The sequence below is a fragment of the Puntigrus tetrazona genome, chromosome 7 (genome assembly GCF_018831695.1).
Source record: "Puntigrus tetrazona isolate hp1 chromosome 7, ASM1883169v1, whole genome shotgun sequence".
Lineage (NCBI taxonomy): Eukaryota > Metazoa > Chordata > Actinopteri > Cypriniformes > Cyprinidae > Puntigrus > Puntigrus tetrazona.
This window is the reverse complement of record NC_056705.1, coordinates 630,778-655,488: the sequence shown is the minus strand read 5'-3', so window position 1 is coordinate 655,488 and position 24,711 is coordinate 630,778. Positions and strand designations below refer to the sequence as shown.

Here is a 24,711-nt window from a genome sequence, read left to right as displayed (position 1 = left end):
AATACAGCAGAGGTTATTTATGGAAATAAGGATTTACATCGTGGCATCATTCTAGGGAGAGTCCTCTAGCAGTATCAAAATCACATACTTTCTCTGTGTCCGTAAAGAAATTAAAACACGCCCAGAGTTCATTAGCGATCACATGAATAACAGCTGTCAGTCATAGTATATGATTCCATTTTGTTTTTTATTATTGTTTAAACAGGTTTACAGGTAAAGTTGAATATAGTGATACAGCAGAACTTGCTTCTTGGTTGCTTGATAGTTCATGAAAATTTTAATATATACACAATATTCAAGATAAGGTTATTTATAGATGAAAATGGGCCAGATCACGCTTGTCGGCAAACAATGACTCAGCCTCTGGTGCCAACACAGTAGTTGCTGATATTTTTGTGCTGTTCGGTAAGTGAATAAGTCGCTGTGCCATCCAGAATTGTCGAGGAGAGATCCATAGGACAGCCTTCAATGTCCTAGCAAAGAAGGAGATGTTCTAAACTGAATTATGAAGTCAGTGTAAGCCTTCCTCTCTCCTTCAGCATGCCAGTTCAGCCTGAAAGCAAAATATCTACAGGCAGTGGGAGGCCGAATACACTAACAACAATGTCAATACACATCAACTACAAAGTTTTCTTTTTTTTAATATACAGCATGTTTAATTTTCTATTATTATGCACACAAGGTTGTCTATCGTACACATACGGAGTTGCAAAAAAAATTGTGGAATATTTAAAGCTTTAGCATTTCTTTTTTTTACTTATACTTTTAAAATGAGACAAACTAAATAGATGCATCTGCAACTAGTAGTCCTGAAATAATGATCAGCAGATGAATATATTGCGTAGTCAAATAAACAAATTCAAGCAAATGTCTACAGAAATGGTAGCAACTAGCTTATTACAGCACACTTCATGCAGTTCGTGTTGAAGTTGCAGCAGCCTTCTTCACAATACAGACAGGCATCGAGCACAGCACGAGTAAACCTGAGGTCACTAGCGAGAATATCATACAGACTATAATCAACCACTGATAAATCATAAATAACAGACATAACAGAACTCGCTCCATCTGGTTTGCTAACAATCAGCCATTAAAACAGCACCATATTATTGAATCTTGCAACGTTGTTATTGAACTGCAAAGTCTTTTCTCAGGCATGGTCAGACAAGGTAAACACGTAAAATAGTGTTAACAGAGCATCTAAAGAAAATGGAAGTTGGGTTCAATAAACTTCACAGTAGTAATCCACAGTTCAGCACCGGTGTCAACAGGCTGACCACCAAAACGCGATGTTCATGAAAGCCACGGGCAAACGCAGCAAGAGGTGCTTCGATTCAGGTTTAGCCACAGACAGCGTTTCAGCGACAACCGATACACACTTTCTGCCGCGCTTGAGAATGCTGAGGCGTTGTTAGCCAGCAGGCTACCTGATTTCTCGTCGGCAGGCGCGGTGAGCTCAGCTTATATAGCAGCAACATCACAGTCACAAAGCCAAACACAGACACAACCAGAGAGCAGCATGACTGAATCAGACGGTTAATAGTACTAGTACCAGTGAATGACAGTCAGTGATGTTCAGGGAGCCATGTCATCAATCATTTACCTTGATGTAACAATAAACAAAGACTTCAGGAGCAGGGGGGGAAAGGAAGATAATATGCAGGTGTTACTGCAGCCATCCTTTCAAACATCATGGTCATTCACAGAGTACATGCCACTGTTTGGACAACTTAAACAAAAGAGGTTGTCTAAACAAGAAGAGGCACATGAAGAAACATTGCTGAGGCTCAAATAGTAGTCAATCAAAACAAAAGCAGCGCTGTTAGTAAATCAGGTAGCTTCAGCTGCAGTGAACCGTGCAATAGACTGGTCATAGGATAAAGACTAAACAACATCACGTGACTGTCACTGGATCAGGCAGCAAACGCGCAGCTTCGCCATGAGGTGATGAAAAGCGCAGCCAGAGCCGAGAAGAGAAACAAAGAAATGCACACCTGTGCAGGCGTTGGGGATAAACTTGTCGATAGATGACAGACAATGAAACCAAAACAGGTCAACTGGTTATCCCAGGAATAAAGGAGTTCTGAGTTTATGTGAATATTGTTTAAAGACAAACTCGTTATTTTGTTATTGTCATGCTGGACACTTATATTCTGCTAACAAAAATAAAAAATTATACACAGTGGGGAATAAAGAGTAAACATGGAGGTTTGTGTCTTCCCTTTGTGGCACAGATGACAAATGAGGCAGTGTAACAGCCAGCGTAGCTTCTGCCGACACACAGGAGATTTCATCAACACATATTTCTAAATATACAAGATAGACTAACAGAAAGGCAACAAAGATGGTTAGTACAGAGCTGGGAAGCTCACACAAACAAAAACACTGGAAGTCAAAAGAGCCACACTGGCTAGGTAATGCAATGAGCGAAAGATGTTTCAGGCACGAGTCAGCCAAAGATGGCAAACAAAGGTAGCTAGTACAATAGAAAGGTGTTCTTCAGTTTCAATGAAGCGATTTAGCATGTTCCAGACAGAGAGATTTGTGTAGACAACGCTCATAAACATAACAGAACGCCAGCCGTTTATAGCAAAGAGACAAAGAAAATAAAGTGTAGTTGCAGCAAAGAACGGCCGTGAAATAGCATGGGGATTTCAAACAAAAGAAAGCTGCCCTCGAACGCCACCGCAAAACAGTCGAAATTTGCGTGTCAGAAAGTAATCATGATCTGCTGCCAGTAGCCAGTCGTTGTTCAGGTTAGCCCAGCACAGTCGTTAAAGAAGCCACAGAGTCACGCGTCGTTGCGCGCGCATGCCATTAAAAAAGAGCGAGTCGTGCCGTTGCAAGTCACAGACCAAAATAAGACCAGAAACCGAGACAACATGGAATTTCGTCATGACAGGCGCCTGTGTTACTTTCGAAGACATTTCCTCGAATAATCATACATTGGTCTGCTACCAACACTTTCTTCAAGACGATACAGAATATCCTGACGCCAGTATCGCCTAAAAATGTTGCTTCAAAACCCGCAGTTATCAACATTGAAAGCCCGCAGGTGCTGCTCAGTCGCGAATTAAATGACTTCGATGCGCCAAAGGAATCACAAGCAATAGCGCCAGCGGTAAGATTTAGTACCGATCAAAGACACGCCATTGAGAATTGCTGTAGCAGAAACATCGAGCACACAGTTTTCAAGAACAGAGCGTTAGGCGTCACGATGCTGTTAACAACATAAAAACCAGTAGATGGCTTAACAACAAAGCACGATCAATATCTGAATCGATGGAGTCAGACCAGACAAAGTGAAAGATGTCGCAAAAAGAGTCACTTGACGCAAGCCCAAACGAGCAAACGATCTTTCTCAGAACAGCAAAGTTATTCAGCAGATGCAGGGTTGGAATTACCAGTGCGGCAACGATGACAGAAATTGCTTGGGTGATTATTCCAAGAAAGGAACCTGTGGTGATCGATGAAAGGATAAATTTATTAATATAGCTTGCAACTGATACTGATGATGAAGACAGACCGTTAAAAACGTCATAACCTCTAGTAACATCGCCGCCACTACAAAATACGCATAAAATTTGATCGCTTAACGATGACTGCATTCATTGCAGGTCACACAAACTCGCAGTTATTCGTAGCAGCCACCGCATTGTTACAGTGAAAGCGAGCTTAGCTACCAATAACATTAAATGCGAAGAAATGTCTGTAAAATGCACAGTTTGTATATCATGGTGCAGCAGAGTTTACGAAGTCATTTTACTTTAAATGTACATTAAAAATAAAAATAAAATTACTAAAAGTTACTGGCTTCGGAAAGCCATTATAGCATAATTAGCTGGCTGCACACTATCTTCCAGTAATGTTCATCAGTACAGGACATACGTGAAAAGCTGTGTTGGTAGTACAAAGTGGGAGCCAGAAAGGTCGAAAAGACAGTTGCACAAGCAAAAAGTCAAAAGATACCTCATAGCACAGACAAGAGAACCGGAGATCAAAAGTGAGATTTTAGTTGCTGATTTGCCTCAGCCAATAATGCTGACGCTCTCACATCACTGGCAAAACAGCACAAGAGTTGGCTATATATTTTGAACAAGCCAATGCAAGAGAGCCAGTAAGAGGAAACAGATCATAGTCATGTTACTTTTCGAAAAATAAAATGAACAATAATGGCCACACAATAGGCAGTAAGAGGATATCAGCAAGCTTGTGAAAAACAATAAAAACAAAAAAACAAACCCTCATTAAAACAAGATTTTTTGAACAATATGCCTGCAGCTGATAGCTGCCTCAGGAGGGTGGCATGGGAGTAAGCGAGTGTGGAGATGTAAACAGCAATGCGATATGTTTGCTGAACACAGGTGAAGGGAGCAGACAGGCTTAGTCAGTGCCCTGAGACAGTGTCAGGAGGCTAGTGTATAGGAGGCTTACAAGCTTCACATACACGCATATAGGTACATCAGGTCGTTTTACTGAACGAAACCTTAAAACATTATGTCACAGTGATTGACGACATTTTGAACAAAATCAGCAGTGAACAGTAACGCAGCTGCTGCCACTGTGACTATCAACGCTGTGTTGGCAGAGGTCAGCCTGGTTAGGCCGTTGATAATGCATGCTTGAGAGTGCAGGGTGTCAAATTTCAGCCTGAAGGAGAGCCGGGCAGCCAGCACGCCATCATGTTTATGCCGTAGTGTCAAACACTGTCGCCGGCATTTCGCAATGAAAGACGAGTATATCGAAAGCTCACGTGTTGGGCTTGTGAATTACCAGAAAGAGTGTTGCGTTACGGTACTTAATATTCGCAGCGAATCTGTTTCTATGGTCACTTCACCAAAGCCTCACGAATCAAGATGAAAATGAGAAGCTCATGTGTGTGTGTGGCAGAAATGCTTCAGTATCAGTGAGTGCAGCATTCTTACCGGTCAAACGAATATTCTCTTCACAGCGCACTTTTTGTCTTATCTTCCATTTGTAATCAGTTTCTTGCCAGTTGTCTGTTTGGCTTTCTAAGTGTTACTTTCATGTAGTCTTACCCGTAAAGACAAAAGAAATAGTAAATAAAAGAACGGCATGGTCTATTGTAGTTTATCGCGGTGAATAGCAGCACCAACACCCAGGGGCCGGAGTATCACAGGCGTGTAAGTTTGGTGTGTGCGCGCAGTGCTGTACACAGTGAAAGCCAAGGATGAATTTTGAATAACGAATCATTTGTTGTCAGTAAGAATAGTACGTTATTTAAATGCCGTAGCTTGTTACAAATATGAAAATATTAAGCAGCAACAGACTTATTATTTGGGGATATTGTAGCCAATAGTAATCAACAATAAAAATTCGTGATAATAAACAGAAGAAGAATTTCACCACAAAGGCAGAAGTCATGATATTTGTAAACATTTCAATAGCACCAAGTTGCTATACCCATTATTTATAGTTGACGGTTCATTAAACATTTTACTGCCGCAAAATAGCTCAGTAATTACTAGTATTCATTCAACATTACAGCCAAGAACACACAAAAATTTGACAATATCCGTTTTAATTTCTTATCAATAAGATACCAGTTATAAAAGTTATAATACATACACGTGAATCGTATTGAGTTAAACAGTCAGTTTGTTTTTTCCGCTACTGCACAAATAAGAATTACAATATAATACATATATATATATAAAGGCAAAGCCCTGTTTGCGGTTAAAAATGGGTGACAAAGAACCAATAATGTGCATGTGTGTGCATCGGGGCTCTGAGTTTTGTTAGCCAAGGGTTGCTGTCATTAGCTGGAACTCCTCTGAGCTAAACCAGCGAGAGGACCTAAACTCACAGACAATAGCGTTACTTTTTGTCCATTTATCATTCTCCACATACCATGCAGCCACGCGTCATTAATAATACCATTTCATAATATTGCAGCGACTGAGGTTGTCATAGAGTTTAAAGTGGTTGCAGTCAAATATCATGTGATCGAATGACAATGCTTACGACGGTCGATTAATATACTACCGACAAATACAACAGCTTATGCCGCTGAATATACCGGCTCATTTAGCAGCTTGTTACTTCTTGTTACGAGCCGTCATTTGCATGGTTGGTGTTCATTAACACATGCAACACTGCATTTGGATCAGCAAAACAATAGGCCAGTGATCTCTAGCAAAGTGTGCGTTAATTGGCTTGCTCGTGTCAATGATAGTCAGAAACATCGACTGCTTTGTTATATTGAATGCTCGCATCATTATTTAACCGATCGTTGGTCCTTGGAATCGTTAACACATAAACGCTTGAGCCATGGAGGTTGTGAGTGAAGTGAAACGCTGAAAGCGTAAAGACTAGTTGTTAGTCAGTTCAACATTTCGAAAATATGTTGTAATAGTTTTTGCTCATTGTTACATAATATAGCTGCTTTCAAAAACAAATCGCGCAGTTTTTTACAACCATGTGTCAACAAATTGGCCGATCAACATTTGAACGGTAAGAGCCTGGTTTTCTAAACAATATTTTCGAGTACTAAAAGTTGGGCCTTGATTTAATCTTATTTAACATAGTACATCGGTTATGCATTATAATTGTCATGTAGGTTACGCAGCAGCCAAACGCCATTATTTACACAGTCGTTGTAAAAGTTGTGCAAAGAGAAATACATCAATGCCAGCAGAAAAGGAGATACGCCATATGAACACAAAATAACACATGACATTCTCTGCAGCCAGAAGGAAAGTTTTGAAAGAGAGCAGTTACACAAATTTTTCACACAGAGTAGAATAAAGAAGCCCTCCACACAGTGCAGGTTGCTTGTGTCTTCGCCCTGAAACAGCAGAAACACAAACCACAGCAATAGTTCAAGTATACATGAAATCAGTGTGGTGGAATAAAAGTCAACTCTAAAAGAATATACACAATGCATTATGTACTTATATATAACTAATACAGGTTATGTTATAATATTAATATATATTAATGTATATAATGTTGTGCATATGTGAGCATACATGTACACATAAACAGTAAATACATATAGACATACAATATCATCACATCAATAATGTCACACACAATACCAAATATATACATTAGTTAATTATATCAATATTACAGTTATTATTGTGTAAGAATGGCTTGTAATTGTATTAATATTTTCTTAACTTGATTTTCAATTACACTGTAGTGCCTGTAAAATAGCCGTACAAAATATTAGCCTTAGGTCGGTAGAGAGCTCACTGCAGCCTTATTTTTATTTACCTTATTTAGACAATAAAAAGAATCAAAGTTCATTTTTTCCAGAGCTCAATATGAATTTACTAAAAAGGTCGACAGTTCAGTCAGGTGAGATAGAACAAGAGCCACAGGTGGCGAAAGTGAAAGAAATGCAAGAGATAGTCAATGTGTTATAATGATTCTTTCTGAATCATACCGTGTCAATAGAACTGCAGAGGTACTGACACACCAGTATGAACATTCCACAGAGGAAGAGAAAGATTGCAACATACAGCAGATGGAGCATGTCAGACAATACAGGCGAAAAGTGATCACAGAAAGTTGGAGAGAAGACAGAAGAGAAGAAGATTCACAGCACTCAAAGCCTCGTCCGCAGGCTCAGAGAACATGACGCTCCGGCAGACAGTGTCATAAACACATAAACAGTCCCCTGTTCGCAACACTCACGCTCGCTCGGTCGAGAAGAAAACATCGCTGAGAACAAGAAATATCACATTACCTTTTTTCTGAAGCCGTTGATGTTCTGCAAGAATCTTTCCCGAATGAGACAGAAACTGATATTTAGTGCAAACCGACCAGGCCTGTTTGTGTACGAAATATGTTGAGCGCACGAGAATGTTTACATATTTCAAGAATGTTCGTAGTATAGTTAAAGCAATGATAATGCACGTTATTCAAACAAGCCAAAGTTTCCGACATAGCTTAAAAGCTGTTTATTTTTACAGGATGACTGTTCATTACTGTTAGTAATAAGCACTGGGCACCAGTTGTTAAGGTATAGTAAAAGAGTCTAGGTGCAGCATCACAATATTAAGAAAGGTTCAGTGCAGCTGCTGTGTCCACAGGGTGCTAGTAAATCATCATTAATGAGTCAAAACAGTAATGTTAGAATAGCACTACACTAGGCAAGCTGGGGTCAGTAAAAACAAATGCAGCTTTTATTCAGTAATGCAATGCTCTGACCAAGATGACAGTGCAAGTGTTCTTCATCAATAAAGAGTTTCGAAATCGAACCAAAAAAATGCATTGAATAAAAACAGCAACAAAATAACAGAATATTTACATGTAAACCAGTCAGTTAAAGTTGAAAGTTGTCAGCTTCTGATTGATTATATCACTGAAGACCTAGCAGGCTGTGAACCAGATCGTGCAGAGCAGTTTTGCAGCTCATCAAATAAATGCAGCTTCACCAGTTGACTGTAAAAGGTTCAAGTATATTTAGTCAGGTGTTATAATTGTGGTTTATAGAATGTCAAATTTACGACGACGGAGAATGAAGATATTACAACAGAAGGTGTTTGCGAGATTATGACGTGTCAACTGCCTTCAAGTTAGTGCTCAAAAAAAAAAAAATTAGCGCATACATGGTAAGCGGTGTTTGCAGAAGACACATGCCCAGTGAAGAGCAACAGCCAATGATGTGTGTAAAATACCGTGGTACGTGGTTGCAGGTGGCATGGCAAAGTTAGTACTCAGGCAGGTGCAGCCTGGACTGCCACGTCAGCTTCCAGGTTGAGTCCATATCACCCAAACAGCCATAAACCAGCTGGGCCTGAAATGACGCAGATAACAAACAATCACTGGTAAATTTTCAAATTTGAAACGCATCAGTTAAATTAAGTTCATATCAAGCGCATACCGGAAGATTACAGCACGGAGGCAACAGAAAATTATTTTCTTCTGCCGTTTACCATTCGTCCGGCCCAATTCATGCAAGCAATCAGCAGGTTGCCGACCCCCGCACCGTAGAGCAAGACAAACGCGTTTCAGTGTCTTATCAGTAACAGAAAAGCCAGTCATCAGAAAGTGATCGCTGCCTGCGGTGTCGCCAGAGTAAATCTGTGTCGCTCGTGATGTTATATCGCCGAATGTCATCGCGGGCGTTAACAAGCCTTCGCACCGAGAAAAAAGACAGAAACCCAATTGCTTCCACCGACAAATATCACGCAGTGAGTTATCTTCAGCAGCCAGCAGACGAGCCACCAGAAGCCACATGTCAAGCAAATCAGTGCATTGTTATCTTTTTAAAGAATTAAAGTTACTTGACCAATTTAGCCGCGGTGTTGTCATGAGCCAGCAGTTAGCGAAAAATTTACTTGTACAGATCAGATCAACTCAGCTGAGGTAGTTAAAACTGTCGTCCAAGATTCAATAGCGAACCTGCAGCCAGTCCGAACGACAACAGTACCACATCAAATAGTCGTCGCTACATCGCGACACAATACGAAACGCTGAAATCAAAGACGGTTACAGAGCACAGGAGGAGCGCAGTTGCAGTCCTCAGAGGTTATCGATAAAGACTCCATAGAACATAGTCAGGACACTTCGCAAGAGGGCCAACACAATGCGTTTGCACCGGAAATCACTTCCTTTTTGCTTTCATACACAGCAATGCTGGCTTCTAACACGCAGTCCGTACGTTGCCAAAGAGAAAATGTTTTCGAAGTTCTTTAGTCAAAAATAAAATCATTTAAGCTTGTCGCAGCAGTGTTTCGCTTACCACTAAAAGTATTAAAACATTAAAATAGCGTGCAACAACCAATAAAAATAATAAAAGCCGTGCAAAATAAGTTTATAAAATTAAAGGTTTTAGTACATACTAATTTTAAACTTTGTTTCAATTGTTGATAACACGATTATGTTCACACTGAAAAGGCAACTAGTTTGCCAGACGGTAAAAACTTCCTTTTAATTCTTTTAGTAAATGAGAGTGAAGAAAGCAAAGAGTGTCTGCCGATCAGCCCATATTTCAGCCACTAGAACAGTGAGGCCAATATCAAAACCATTGTCAATATCAGACCAAATACGTCAACCTCAGGAAAGAAGAAATAGTCGTAGATAGGAGTGTGGCTAGGCACAGATGAGAAGCACCTGTGCCTCACTCAACACACACACAGTCAATACCAGTAGGGACACAATCACAGCAGAAGCAAGCGGAGAAGAAGGAAAGCCTCCTCAAAGAATGCCCAATCGGTAAAAGAGTCGCCACAGCGTCTGCCTGCCGTGCAAAAACCAGCTGTTGTTATGTTTGCTTGGGCAGAAAGGCCATAGTTCGCAGTTGCTGCTACCTTGTCGTTAAAGAAGTCAAACCTCTGCATAATAAGACACCACGCATGAAAGATTTAACAGCCGATGGCTTTCAACATTGTCTCAGTCACAGTTATCAAAATTTACATTTCATGGTGGGGCGCTGAAAGCCATGATGAAAGAGTGCTGCTTTCAGACTCGAGTAACATATAAACAGGTAAAGATGAAACAGCCACTGTTCATATTTTTGTGCCGATTTGATCAGAATTGTTGTTAACAGTGACAGAAAATAAAATGATCATTTAAGATCAAATAATAAACGTTGTTTGTAGTTGTTTATAAACAGTTAACCCGACCCATACGCAATGTTCATTGTCAAAGTTTATGATAACAGCTTCATCCATTCGGGAGCATACAATTGCGGTTTAAGGACACTTCAAAAAGCATTTTCGAAGCTGAGCCGAATGGCTTGCGGAGCCCTGTTGTTATTCGCGATTTCATGAAAACAACACGCAGCCGCTTAAATTCGTGCTCGTGGTCACATACTTCAACAGTTACCGCAGTCATACTATCCTCCATCTGCCCACTGGTGTTTTCGCGCTGTTAGTATGTAAGCCCTAGACTGAAACGCTGACTACTGCCAAAGCTACCAAGTGCATGTGACTAAATTTGGCATAGTTAAGAAAGCTCATAGTAAACATACTCGTACTTCTGTGTTCATTGTTGGCTCAGCAGATGCTGAATCATTAGTGTCGATCCTCAAACACACATCTTCATGAAAAGCAGCCTGCATCGGGTCATTATCTTCGAATATTTTAGTTTAAAATCAAACAGGGATGGAGCGGATATAGCAACAAACACACCAGCGTCGTCAGTTTTTGAGGAACACCAGTCGTGCCAGCATCATGTCCAACAATTATAGCAACTGTAACTTCAAGATGGCTTGGGGACAGGATTAGCAGTAAGTGAATTGAAACACAGGAATGAACTTGCCAGTGAACAAACATATCATATGAACATTTATCGTGTTATCACGAGCCCATAATGATTTTTCGGGACCGAATTGAAGGTTTAGATTCAAAATGGTAAGCAATGGATTTATCAGTATTTTATGTGTGTGGTGTCTGATTTCTCTGTAATGCGCATGCAGATAGGAGTGCTTCAACAGCAGGGAACTAGCGTGGGAGGTCAAACAGTTACCGTTGCTTCAAGCATGCTGCGCCAGAGAAACAGAAGCTAGTAAAAACAACAAAAAAACATGTAAAACAAATAGCTTTAACATACAGTCATCACGAGTCTTGCATAGCTCATTTTACACCATGCAGTCATTTTGAAAGCTTCTCATTAACAGAATGTTGATAGACTATTTCATTAGCGCATTCGATCGTAATATTCATTTTGGGTCATTTGAGAATACATTTTTTGTATGAATATTTTTATTCAACAATAATAAAACTGATTATTAAAGAGTTACTTTGTAAACATAAAAGTTTTTTTACTGGTCTGTTCAAAAGAATAAAAATATGTACCACCTAAATTAGATGAATAAATATATACATATGTAAAATGCTTCCAAATACAGTTTAAACAAAATCTTTTTTGGATGCTATTAATAAGTTGCTCAGCACTGTCAAAATAGAAAAGTTTAAACGAAATGACGTTTACAATGCTTATTTTCTCAAAGATAAAGTATTGAACAGAGTACTTTTCAAAACAGTTCTATTAGTACAAAACGCATACTATATACAGTTATACAGAATTTCGTTGCACCAATGTTCGGTAGTGTGAAAAGCAACATATCGTGTTTGCCAAACAATAAAGTAGCTTCTCAACTTGAGAAAAGTGAGCAAATTCAAACAGCAGGTCGGCCAGACACACTTCTCCTTCAATAATGTAGTGTAAGAATAAAACAGTCGCTGCGCGTTTCAGCATTTGAAAGGTATGAAAGGTTCCGAACAACCGCTTGTTTTTTCCTCTGCGATCTGTCATTTTTTCATGCAGGCCGCATATCAAGAGGCCATTGAGTTCACGCAGAGTTAAGCCATATCTTAAATATTTGAGTTTCTTAACGAACAAAAAAAGCTTCATTCTCTGATCAATGATTACAGCTTGGACAGTCATGAGCAAACCCGAGTCGAGAAATACTCAGCACAGATTGAAAGATTGTCCACTACAACATCACTAAATATGGAGCGTATCATCGTTAAAGGCAATCGTTAATAAATAATTACGAGATTTATAATGCCAACAGGCTTAGAAACACTTCAATGAAAGTATTTAATTGTTATTACTTGTTAAAATAGTCATTAATTTGTTTATTTTTATTAATTACTCAACATTATTAACTTCAGTATTGTTGTAGATATTTATTTTATTTATTAATGCTATGTCAAATAAATGTGGCAAGCTCAATAAAGAGAATAGTCTTTGTAGCTTGTATTATGAATGTCGCCGCGTCGACACATCGTTTACCAAAGAACAGCTGCGATGCAGCAGACGTAATAAACATCTTAAAATGTGATCAGATGCCATCATCGCAGACCGTAGCGTCGACGCAAGCAACTAACATGTGCTGCCGCTCGCACGCAGAAGACGTCCAACCATGATAGCGGTATTTATCGTTAGTCGGAAATAAAACAAGACATACTAGATAAACAGAGATGTGTCAAATAAGCATCAGCTCCAACAATGGTTCATCGTCAGTTGGTAAAGTTCCCGTGCTTATAATATATCACAAATTATATTTAATGCCAGGTTTAAATATTTTTGGAATACCACATTACGGAACGAGGTTGCGCATACCTGCCAATAGTTAACACCAGTAGCATTGTGAACTTTATGACACACATGACATTGAGTGTGGGAGTATAATTGTTAGCTTGATGAGAATGGAACACAACACACACTTTCAAATAAATTGTTGTATTTGAAAAGTATCTCGTAAACAGTAATTTGCCTGCTTAAAGCAAGCTAGAAAGAACATCTGGGCAAAGCAGTGACAGGCTGTAGTCAATCTTGTAACAGCAAGAAAAAACATTACAGTTTAGGATAAGCGTGTTTTATTCTGTTTTACTTGTCGTAATGAGTATATATGTTTGTTTTTCTTATTCTTAAGGTTACTACTGCCAATAAAAATAGTGTACTTAGTGGTCATGTACAGCTAATATATTAGTGACCTGTTTCAATGAGTGGGCTTGTATGTTTGCATCGAATGCAGAGTGTGGTTGTTACACACCAGCCTGCATGTCGACGCCAGACGCTGGTTCTATACAACAGCAAAACACAGGAAGAAAAACAGTTCGAGAGAGAACAGAAGAATGCAGACTGGTATCATTTCGCTCCGCGAGAAGTCATTGGAAATATTTTTAGTTGCTTGTGAAATGACATTACAGTTTTCGGGCAGCCAGTCGTTGCTGTAGCCTGTGTATGTAGCCGTAGAAGAGCGGCTGAATGCCTGTGTCGCCACTTCGGGACAGACCAGTATCACTCAGTGAGCAGTTTCATAATCACGTCACGTCGTCGAAGTTGCGCCGGGAAGCGTCATCCACAGCATCAAATCCAAAGTCAGCATAGTTGCTTTGACCAATACGTAATGCTTTTCTTTGATGTGAAATGATCCGCGATTATTGGTCACAGCTCATCATTCACTGTTATTCGCTTCCGAGCTTAAGTCACGAACATGGTAGCAATTATCTTCTCAGTCCAGAAAGCAGTTAAATACTGTCATCAACAGCAGCAGAGTACTCGTGATATACACAATACTTTGACAAATTGTCATTTCCAAAACGAATAAAGATGGGCATACCACTTACTAGACTGTAAAGTTATATTAGTTTTTCTGCAATAAAATATTACAAGAGTAAAATTGTTTTATATTAGCTATTATAGTATATGGGAAGACAAGGTAATATTAAGAGCATACAGTGTAAAAAGATATATTATATTAAATGTGTTAATAATAATAATTATTATTATTATTATATTATATTATTATTGCTATTATTATTAGTTATTATTAAACATCATAGCTGATAGATGAAAACATGCTAATAAATAAAATTTTTCAGCTCTATAATCAAAGCTATTTTTTAAATCATTTTTTGACAGTTCTTTTCTCAAATGCTGCACGCATGGAAGAAGTAGGCCAAAGCTTAAGTTTACATGGGGTCATAAATGGGGAAGAAAGAAAACAGTGATAGCGTGAGGAGAATACAGATGGGACGTTGAACGATTCAGGACAGGTGCTGGCGGTATCATGAAATTACTGCGGTCTTCCTGCCGTTCACTTGTGCGTAAACCAGCATGACAGCATTCTATAGACAGATATTCACATTGCCGCGGCTAATGACGAGCGGTATATGGCGACAAACACACATTACACCTTCTTATGCATTCTCAGAACAGCAGCACTCGCCAACAAGCTGAGAAACTGTTCTTTATATATTTCTTGTTTTCACAGAATAAGTTAATATTTTCGTTCATTACCAGAACATTCACTAGACGGCAGATAGATTGTGGGTCCACCCAGATTTGTTGTTCTTTTCCAGTTCTTGTTTCCTTTCGTTCATTCCGCCGGGATGACGTGATCAGGAGCGTAGTAGCTACTTACAGAAAAATATGATATATTGTATGATTCAGCCACTAAGATTGTATAAAATCATATCTACAGTAGCGTGGTTGTTTGTTGATGATCATAAATCCAGTCAACAGGCGGCTTAGTAAAAGTGCTGTTAAAGGAATAGCTCATCTGTAATTGGTGGTTAGAGTTTGTTCAAAGCTGAAAAGTGTTTGAACAGTTACATATCTTCAAATTACTTATTTGAATACACATATACATGACAGATATATTAAAAATATGCAGTTAACATCATCCAAAAGGAAAAAGAAAAAAGAAAGAATAGGGCAGCATTATATCAAGATGTGCTGAGTCTCTTAAGAAATACATAAGAGCATAGCAAGAAAACAAAATTATAGCAAAGAAGAAGTGTAATATATAAAGAATAGTGACAGTGAAGCAACAAATGTTTTGATATAATCGAGGACGCCTCGTGTATTTGCACAATATGCATATTTCTCAGAGCGTAATGAGTATCCTTCACGCTCGTCGAAAACGGGGTGTCCGTGATGGAGCGTATCGTTGTTTACCTTCTGGGAAATGGTTAAAAGGAAACCATGTTTCATTTAAAGCAAAGAAAATTATTCTCTGGCTTACCCGAATTCTTCCCACATTCCGTTTCAGCTTAATTACGGCGCAGCCACACCATCACTACATGTGACGCGATACGCCTGTCACGCGTATGGTAAGAAAGTGAGCAGTGCCGGCTTCCGAATACTTATTGGGCAAATGCTTCTTCATATCGATATCACAAGAAGCTTCAAAGGGACCAACATTCACCATGAACTCACTAGGAAGAGGTTCGACATAGTTATAATCTCTGATTAGAAGAATACATACATAGATGGTTGTGATTAAAGACAGGGATCAGCTTCTGGGAAAATATACAAGGCAAGAATCCTTGCATTTCTAATTTGTCTTCGACTTCTTGGACCCGTGTAAATTTCAGTTCATAGCTAGCTTTGAAGATGAGACAAAAAAATCAAGTGCAAGTTCTTGTATATGCTGTATTTTCCCCAGAAATGAAACAGATCCTGTCTTTTAATCACCTGAAGCATCCTAGGTGTATGTGACTTTCTTTCTAATCAGAGTTATAGCAAATTGTCCAGACCCTCCAGCCTTTGAATGGGCTTAAACGAGTGATAGACCCAGCACTTTGGAATAACGAAGTGTATTCAAGGAGAAACATTTACAATAAATAATTCAAAAACCTAACAAGCATTTTTTTTTTCTCACTTTCTGTTGCTTTTCTCTTACAATTTCTTACATGACGGAAGATCGTATGCGCCACATGTATAGTGATGATGGTAGAGAGAACAAAACAAAACGCCAGAATAGAATTAAAAGCACAAACCAAAGATTTGTAAAGATGTAGGAGGATTCAGATATAAGCCAAGAGGAGAATGATTTTCTCGAGCAAGTAAGGAAACATAGTTTCTTTAAACTACATTTCAGAGGTGCATAAAAGGATGACATCCAATCGACTACTCGGTTTTCTTATCACCTGGCAGATGAGGAGAAAGTTCTCATTGACTGAAATATGCATATTTATTGTACAAATGCACAGGAGGACGCATTCACCGAGCCATCTGAAGAACGCTTTATTATTAATACTCACATTACTTATTTCACTTCTTTTATATATTTACACTTTTCTATATACTTTGTTTTCATATACTCTTTTATATTTCAAAAAAGTTGTCACCTATTTCCACTTTTATCTCTTATTTATAAATGCCTGCACTTTTTCTTCTTTCTTTTTCTTTTCCTTAAGTTATTAGACGCTGGATGGTTGTAAAAGCATTTACTGTGCATATCGCATCATGTATGTATGTGTATGTGACAAATAAAATTTGAATTTGAAGTGTAACGGTTATCACCATTTAAAACCCTTTTCAAAAGCTTGGAAGGGTCTAGACAAACTTTTTTCAAACTCTGATTGAATTCAAGATACCTACAATTTTTTTTGGATGAATCATTCCTAATACACTTTACTCACAAGCCATATGTTGACGTTCTTGGATACAGCATCAACAAACCATTAGCCAGAGATTTATACATAGCCACATACTGTAAGATATGAGTTTTTTTGGCTTGTGCAGAGAATGTTAAATTAATCAGATCCTAAATAAAGAACTGACCGAAATCTTACTTGTGCATATCTGTGTTTTTCTCTTCAGAGCCAACACTCTGTCCAACGCGGTGTCTTCCTCACTAACACGAGAGCACCTTCTCCTTCATCCAGCAGATGGACGAGAAGGAGAAACAACAGGCCCTGGAGGAGGACAGCCCGTCTGCAAGCTCTCAAGGTGGGTTACAGTCTATCCCCCTGCCGTCCTGTGAATGAACATGTTCCACCAGGACAGGAAGTGATAGCTGTTCTGTGTAGAGAACAAAGAGTATATACTGTAAAGACTTGGTTTAGGTCAACTTGATTTGGCAGAATTAGTTGCTGTTCTGGGAACATTTTGTTCGATACATGAGGTGTATGTGTTTACACAGTACGCCCCTTTGTACCTTCAATCATTAGCTCCGCAGTGCAAGTGGTCAGAGGGGTTTAATCAACCCCTGTCCCATCAGGAGAGTACTGTCATACTTTGAGGGACACGCACGCAAAAATTAACTGAATGACAGGAAGGTCACTGGGCAGGAATTTATCCCCTGATGCACCATGGCCCATATCTGAATCAACTAAACATTCAAAGCAATTTCAAAGTCCAGCATCAAAAGCATTTACACAGTCCCTGTTTGATGTTTGTGTTAAATTGAACTGGTCTTTTTTTTTGTCATTGCTCTCATCCTCCACAGTGTTTTTTAGAGAGCTACTTTCTCTTTTCTGTGTTTTCTTTTCCCATTTTCATGTTGTCGCAACAGCATAAAACCTCATGCATGTCGCAACTTACTTCCTCTCTCTTTCAATCTACTGCCACGCGGTTTATGAAAAAAAGGACTAATCTAAAATGTGATTTAAAAAATAAAAAGGTTTTAGGTTTTATAGGCTGAAGGTTTTATTTGGCCAAAATGTTTTCTTATCTATCAGTATGATGACAATAATAGCAATAGTAATAATAATAGCAATAGTAGTAATAATTATAATAATAATAATAATTATTATTATTAACACATTTAATATAATAATTATATCACATAAAAATGACACACAATAGGTATTGTTCTTGTTATTATGCTAACAATTTTCTTTATCTTTACACATACTGCTAAATACAATAATAAAACAAATATATAAAAAGTAATTTTACTTCTTGTAATATTTTATTGCAAAGGAGAAAATAATATAACTTACAGTGCAATGTAAAATGAAATTACTAGAATTTATGCCCATCTTGATTCGTTTTTAGATGTTAATTTGTCAAGTATTTATTTTGGCATAAATCCAGGTAGCTCTCTTAGCTTTCTTTTGTTGGATGACAATTGATTTAACTGCTTTTTTACAAGTTGTAGATGGTTAACACACACATGTTCTAAGTGACTTGCTCGTATATACAGTTGTGTGGAGTAGTTTAGCTGTGACCAATGTCACGATCACTTAGCTGCTCACATGTAAAAGAAAACATTACACAGTATTGGTCAAAAACCTAATAGCCATACTGACTTCAGGTTTTGCTGGTCTGATGTCATGAAGAAATTCCAGTGAGTTGGTTAGCTTGAAGAATTCTACATGCTGACGATTTATTGACTCTTGCCTTCATGTGGTTGGTGTAGGCTGCTCAAGAAGTTGATGTTTTTAACTGATGCTAATGGTCCATGAAGTGTGACCTGGGAGATGATCTCGACTTCAGCCATCTCTTCTACAGTACATACACACAGACAGTAGATCTGAGCTGTAGCGACTGGCACTTCAGCTGCCTGAGCGGCTGTAATTGTCCGAGCCACAGAGCTCAGCTAAAGGAAATAGTCTCTACAGTGACCATCGCAGGTGGAATGATCTGAGCAGCCCAGTTCTTTACATTCTTCATGTTCTCTGAATGCTTCCTGTGTTTAGATTGCATAGAATCATGCCTGAAGGAGATCGGCATGGCATCCTCTGCCTCCCAGCACACAGTTCGTGGGTAGCCAACAACCACACGGCGGGCATGGACCTGTCTGCACCACAAGCCCACCCGACAAACAGGTCACCAATGTGCTGTACATGACCAGTACATATTTATTGAAAAAAAAGGCCCAGTAAAGACAAGTAAACATAAATAACAAGAAAAAGTATTAGAACAAACATATAAGAAAATGCTACCGCACATTGTATAAAGTAAAACCAAAGTATAAAAACCGCATATCCTAAACTGTAAATAATTTTTTTTTCTAATGTTACAAAGTTATTTAGTTGTCACTTAAGAGCTGCCCGATCCAATCTACATGTTCTTTTCTAAGCTGTTTGCTTTCACTTAAGGCTTAAATTACTGTTTACAAGGATACTTTCAAATACAGCCATTTTGACAGAAGAGGTATGAACTGCTCAAGGCCTATAAAGTGTCAGAAATAACTGTTAAATACTCCCACACTCAATGTCATGTGTGTCATAGAGTTCACAATCACTACTGGTTGACAATTGTTGCCTATATTGCCCTTATGTACAGTACAGGTAATGCATAGCTTGGTATTCAAATGTGTGAGATTTCAAAATCTTTAAACCTGGCATCAAATTTTTTAAATTTGACAGAATTGTAATTTAAAGCTGGGAGATACCAAGCTGACGGTGAACCATTGGCTAATATTGGGCTGATGGTGAGCTTGGTGTGCTTATACATTTGTATATCTCTGTTTATCTAGTATGTCTTTGTTTTGGCTTTTCCATTTAAATGACAATGCACGCCATCAATAGCGCTGCTGATATGGACAGTTAGTCTTCTCGCAGTATGTCAGAACAAGCATTACGTTAGTTAGCCGTCAGGTTGCAGTTCGCGGTGTGATCGAAGAGCTTCTGATCCGACACAGCCGAAGTGAGTGCAACAACACCGCCTGCTTTCATCACGCTAGTTCTTTGAAGCCTGGCTTATGTGTCCCGCCTTTAGTGACTTTGTGACATTCATAATACAAACTTACAAAAGTTACATTTTCTTCATTGATTGCCACATTTATTTATTTATATATTAATAAATAAATAAATGCTCTACAATATTACAAAGCACAATGTTAATTAAATTAATAAAAATAAATAAATTAATAATAATTTAATAAATGTCTGGTAGAACTACTTGTATTTGAGAACTGTTAGTGTTTTCTGGATTTTAAACCCTGTTGGCATTATGAATTCATGGTATTGTGGCAGTTGCCTTGCTGATGATGCAACTCCCATAACAGGTGATTGTTGTACATGAACGACAATCTTTTCAATCTGTCTTGCTTTAACAGCTTTGAGGAGTATTTCGACTTGGGTTGCTCTGTGATATAATCCAAATATGTCATTGGTCAGAATGAAAAAGCTTTTTTTTTTTTTTTTTTGTTCCATCAAGTAAGAACTCAAATGATTTAAAAGATGTAACCACGCCGTGCAGTGGGCTCAGTAGTATCTGTTAATGAAAGCCTGCATGGAAAAAGTGACGAGGAGATCACTTTAGAGGAAAAACCAAGCCGTTTGTTTCAGATTCTTTTCATATACCTTCAAACCTTTTAAAGAAATTACGCAGTGATTGGAAAAACAGCATTAGACTGTGCTGTACACTGTGTGAGAGAGGAGGGAGGCTAGGGATGTCAGTGTCTATGAAAAGGATGACTCGATACCTGCTGTTTGGATTTGCTCACTCTTCTCAAGTTGAGGAAGCCACTGGCCTGGATGGAGCAACTTAAACACAGTACGTTGCTTTTCACACTTAGTTCTACCAGACATTGTAAAATTATAACAAGTGTTCTAGCGTATTATAAGTATGCGCTTTGTACTAGTAAGACTTGTTTTGAAAGTACTCTGTTCACTAATGCTGTCTTTTTTGGAGAAAATAAAACGAGTAAACAGTCATTTTCAGTTTAAACTTTCTATTTTATTTAGTGCTGGGCAACTATTAATAGCATCCAAAAAAAAAAAAAAAAAAAGATTTTGTTTAAATAAAAACTGTATTTAGAAATGTTTTACATATGTATATATTTCTATTCATCTAATTTAGATTAATTTATAAATTATTTTTTTTTATTCTTTGAACAGAATTAATTAAAAAAAACTTTTTTTATGTTTACAAGTCTTTGCTGTGATTCATCAGTTTTTATTTAATTGTTGAATAAAAGTATTCACTTCATACAAAAAAATCTTATTGTCCTCAAATATTTAAAATGTGAGTGTTCTGATCAGATGCCTGTGATTCTTAAATGAAGTCTATCAAATATAGTTTGAGAACTTTTGATTCTGTTAATGGAAAACTTTCAAATATTGCATAGTGTAAAATGAATATACAAGATCTGTGTGGTAATGAAAATATTTAAAATATTACAATTTTACATGTTTTTTTTTTTTGTTGTTTTTTTTACTAAAACCTCAGCTCCTGTACAGCATGCCAAACCTCAACAGTGACTTGTTTGACCTCCAGCCTGCCTTCGTTCTCTGCTGTGCAGAGCACTCCCATTATCTCCACCGCCAGCAGTGCCTGGGGAGGTGCTACCCACTCCACCCACACACACACTTGATCACTGATGTCGCATCCATTGCTTTACCATTTTTAGATCCCTAAACCTTTAATTCAGTCCCAGAAAATCATTATAACAGATCAATCCTTTGTTAACTTGGGCAGTAAATGTTCATGTAATTATCTGTTTGTTCACTGGCGTGCCCTATTCCTGTGTTTCAATTCCTTACTGCTTGTAATCCCTGTTCCAAAAGCTACCATCATCAGTCCTTGGAGTTTACAGTTTGGGAGATAATGGTATATAGATTGTTGACTATGTGTAACATTTTACATCGTGATGCCCCTCAAAGAACTGACCGAGCAGCAGTTGTGTTTGTTCTCCATATCCATCCATCCTGTTTTTGGTTTAGAAACAATGTTTTCTAGATATTCAAGTGCATCGATGGTGCTTTTTCCAATGAGGGATTATCGCTGTGTTTGGGAGCTGTGTTGAGGTCAGAGGAACACCAGCAGTTCAGCACATCTGCTGGGCCAGTGTGAATTGAGGACAGTAAGGCAGAGTGTAGACACACCGTCAGACTCTTAACTATGCCAGGATTTGTAGGTCACAGCATGCACTTGGAGGTGCAAGCATAGTTAGTGGGCAGGTGCGCGAGGGCTGAAGCCAGACGGCTGCTGAGAGACTCGGGTCTCTAGAGACCCACATACTACTAGCAGCGAAAGACGACCAGTTTAGACAGATGGAGGATGAGGTGCCTAAAAAGAGAGAGACTGCTGAGTAATGAGCAGAGTAGTGAGAAAGAGCCACAGGCACAGATTTCTGTTGTACATTGTTATTTCATAAGAAATCACGGAATAACAATACAGGAATCCACCAAAAATTTAAGCCATTTCAGCACCTTCAGCTGAAATGCTTTTTTGTGTGAAATGTCAATAAATACCACTAATGGCATTCCTCAGATGGATGGAAACTGCTTATCATAAACTTTATTGTAGAGGAAAAAGTGTGCATGTAAATGGTCCAGGTTTAACTGTTTATAAAAACAAAAACTACAAACAATATGTTTAGTAATTTGACTTTTAATGATCATTTTGATTTTCTTGTGTCACTGTTATGCTCCTCACCCTGATCCAAAAATCAGCTGCAAAAGTTGTTAGAATTCGCATAATGTGTTGTGAGACATCTGTCCATCTTTACCTGTTTTGTATGTGTGTGTTACTCAGGTCTAGAAAGCAGCACTCTTCATCCCATGGCTTCCATGCCCACCATGAATGTAGATTTTGATGCTGTATTTGGGACTAAAGCTTCCAATAGTGATGTGAAGCCATCAGCTGGTAAAATGCTTCATACGTGATTATTAATAACCGCGCTTTATTAATCTTGAAGGTTTGAGCTCAAGGGCAGTGCTTAATAAAATCGCAAAACTAAGTAACCTTCACCCAAAAATAAACCTCTTCTGCTGGTTTTGCTGTATGATGAGTTTAGAGCTTTGCCGCTGAACGCTGAAACAAACGGCCGCAAGCACCGCCTGCCTGACTCGGTTCTGGAGAGAGATTGGGAACGTTTCGGGGAATCGCCATGCTTTTTTTTTTTTCTTTTTTTTCCTTCTTCCTCCACTTGTCACTTCACTGCTCTGTGGTTGTGGACAGTCTGTTATCATCCCTTCATCCATCTACCGTGTGTGTGTGTGTGTGTGTGTGTGTTAGTGGAGGCTGTGCTGACTGGCATTTTTCTCCATCTGTTAACGCCTGTCGCCACACTCTCTATCTGAACACAGAAGAGACGCACACACATTTCCACCACCAGTACATTCACTGCTGTCTGCCCCCTATTCTTCCTTTTTCTTCCTTGGCCCCTTTTTTCTTACCTTTTCCCTTTTTTGCTCCCAACCCGACCCCTATTTCTCTTCTGCCTCTTTCCGGGGTTTGATGGAAGGATCTGATGTGGTGAGTGTACTTGTGGTTTTTTTTGTCTTGGTTCTCACCCTGCTACAAGCAGGAAGTAGAACTGTATAGATATGGAATGTGTCAGCAGACACACTCTTTTGCTTTCTTGCTCTCATTTACTAAAAGAATTAAAAGAAGTTTTTTTTACCATCTGAAACTAGTTGCCTTTTCAATTAATGAGACCTGTCAGCCGTTTAAAAGTCAACAATTGTAAACTGCATTCACAAAAGTTTAAAAAATTAAATATACACTGTTCTATATAGTATTAGTATAAACCTTAATTTTATAGCTTATTTTATTTTAGCTTTGTATTTTCTTTTTTTTTACTATTAGTTTATTTACTTTTTGTATTTTTTGTGTTTTAATACTTTTAGTAATTAAGCAGAGCATTTTAATTACTTGCCACTGACACAAGCCAAATGTTTGAGTAGTTTTACATTTTATTTAAAGACTTCAAAGGCATTTTTCCTCTTTGAAACAACATGCACTGATTAATCATGAGATACACGTGTTAAGAAAAGTAGCATTTAGCAATATTATTCTTCCATAAGTAGTATAAGTAAAAAGGGGAAATATTATAGATTTCCAGTTACTTTAAGAAGCCTGTTGTGTTATTTCCTCTTAGATCTCACAGGGTGGTCTTCCCGTCCTGACCTAATGTTCTGCTCTCAGATCTCTGTCTTTTGTCATGCCAGAGTGCACATTCCCACAGAGGCTCATCCCCGCTGCTCATCATTATAAACATCAGCAGGACTGCAGCACGCTTCCAGTCTCACTCCTGTCTCTCTGTTTGTAACATTTACGCCCTGTAACCAGGTCCGATGCGATGTTTCCAGCGACAAACAATTTGTGTCCACATTGCAAGCGCAACGCCGTTGATGTGACACTGTTAAGCCTGCTCCAAGCGCAGAATGTACAAAGGTTCATATTGGAGATGTTGGACTGACCCAGTTTTGATACCTCAACTAGCATTGCTCATTACAGAGGACTGATCTGATTCCATCTGTACAAATTAAATTTCATCCTTTCAGCTAACTTCTTAACAAACTGCTTTAATCAACACACGGAAACAAATTTGGTTTGGTCAAGTCTAACTGATATCCAATTCTTTTTTAAAAGGTCAGCAGTGCAGAAATGGAGAACCTTTTTATTGCTGGTTGCTTGACATGTCGCTTCTGGTTAGAAGTCAGTCTGCAGCAACAAAAACAAGTGCTTTTTCAATTCCTCGTGATATTTAATCAGTGGAATAATTAGGTTTGTCTTTTTTTTTTTTCTCAGGTTATGATGCATTAGGAGACTTGTTGGAAGCCCACGGTGACGGTTCACACTCAGGCGCCG

General features: G+C 38.5%; 1 long non-coding RNA gene across 1 annotated transcript; it reads left to right on the top strand.

The window, feature by feature from the left end:
• The first annotated feature begins 21,426 nt into the window (after nt 1-21,426).
• Nucleotides 21,427-24,703, top strand: LOC122348399. Its single transcript, XR_006251322.1, has 3 exons — nt 21,427-21,455; nt 22,651-22,761; nt 24,652-24,703. It is a non-coding gene; the product is annotated as an uncharacterized LOC122348399 (long non-coding RNA).
• The last annotated feature ends 8 nt before the right edge of the window (nt 24,704-24,711 follow it).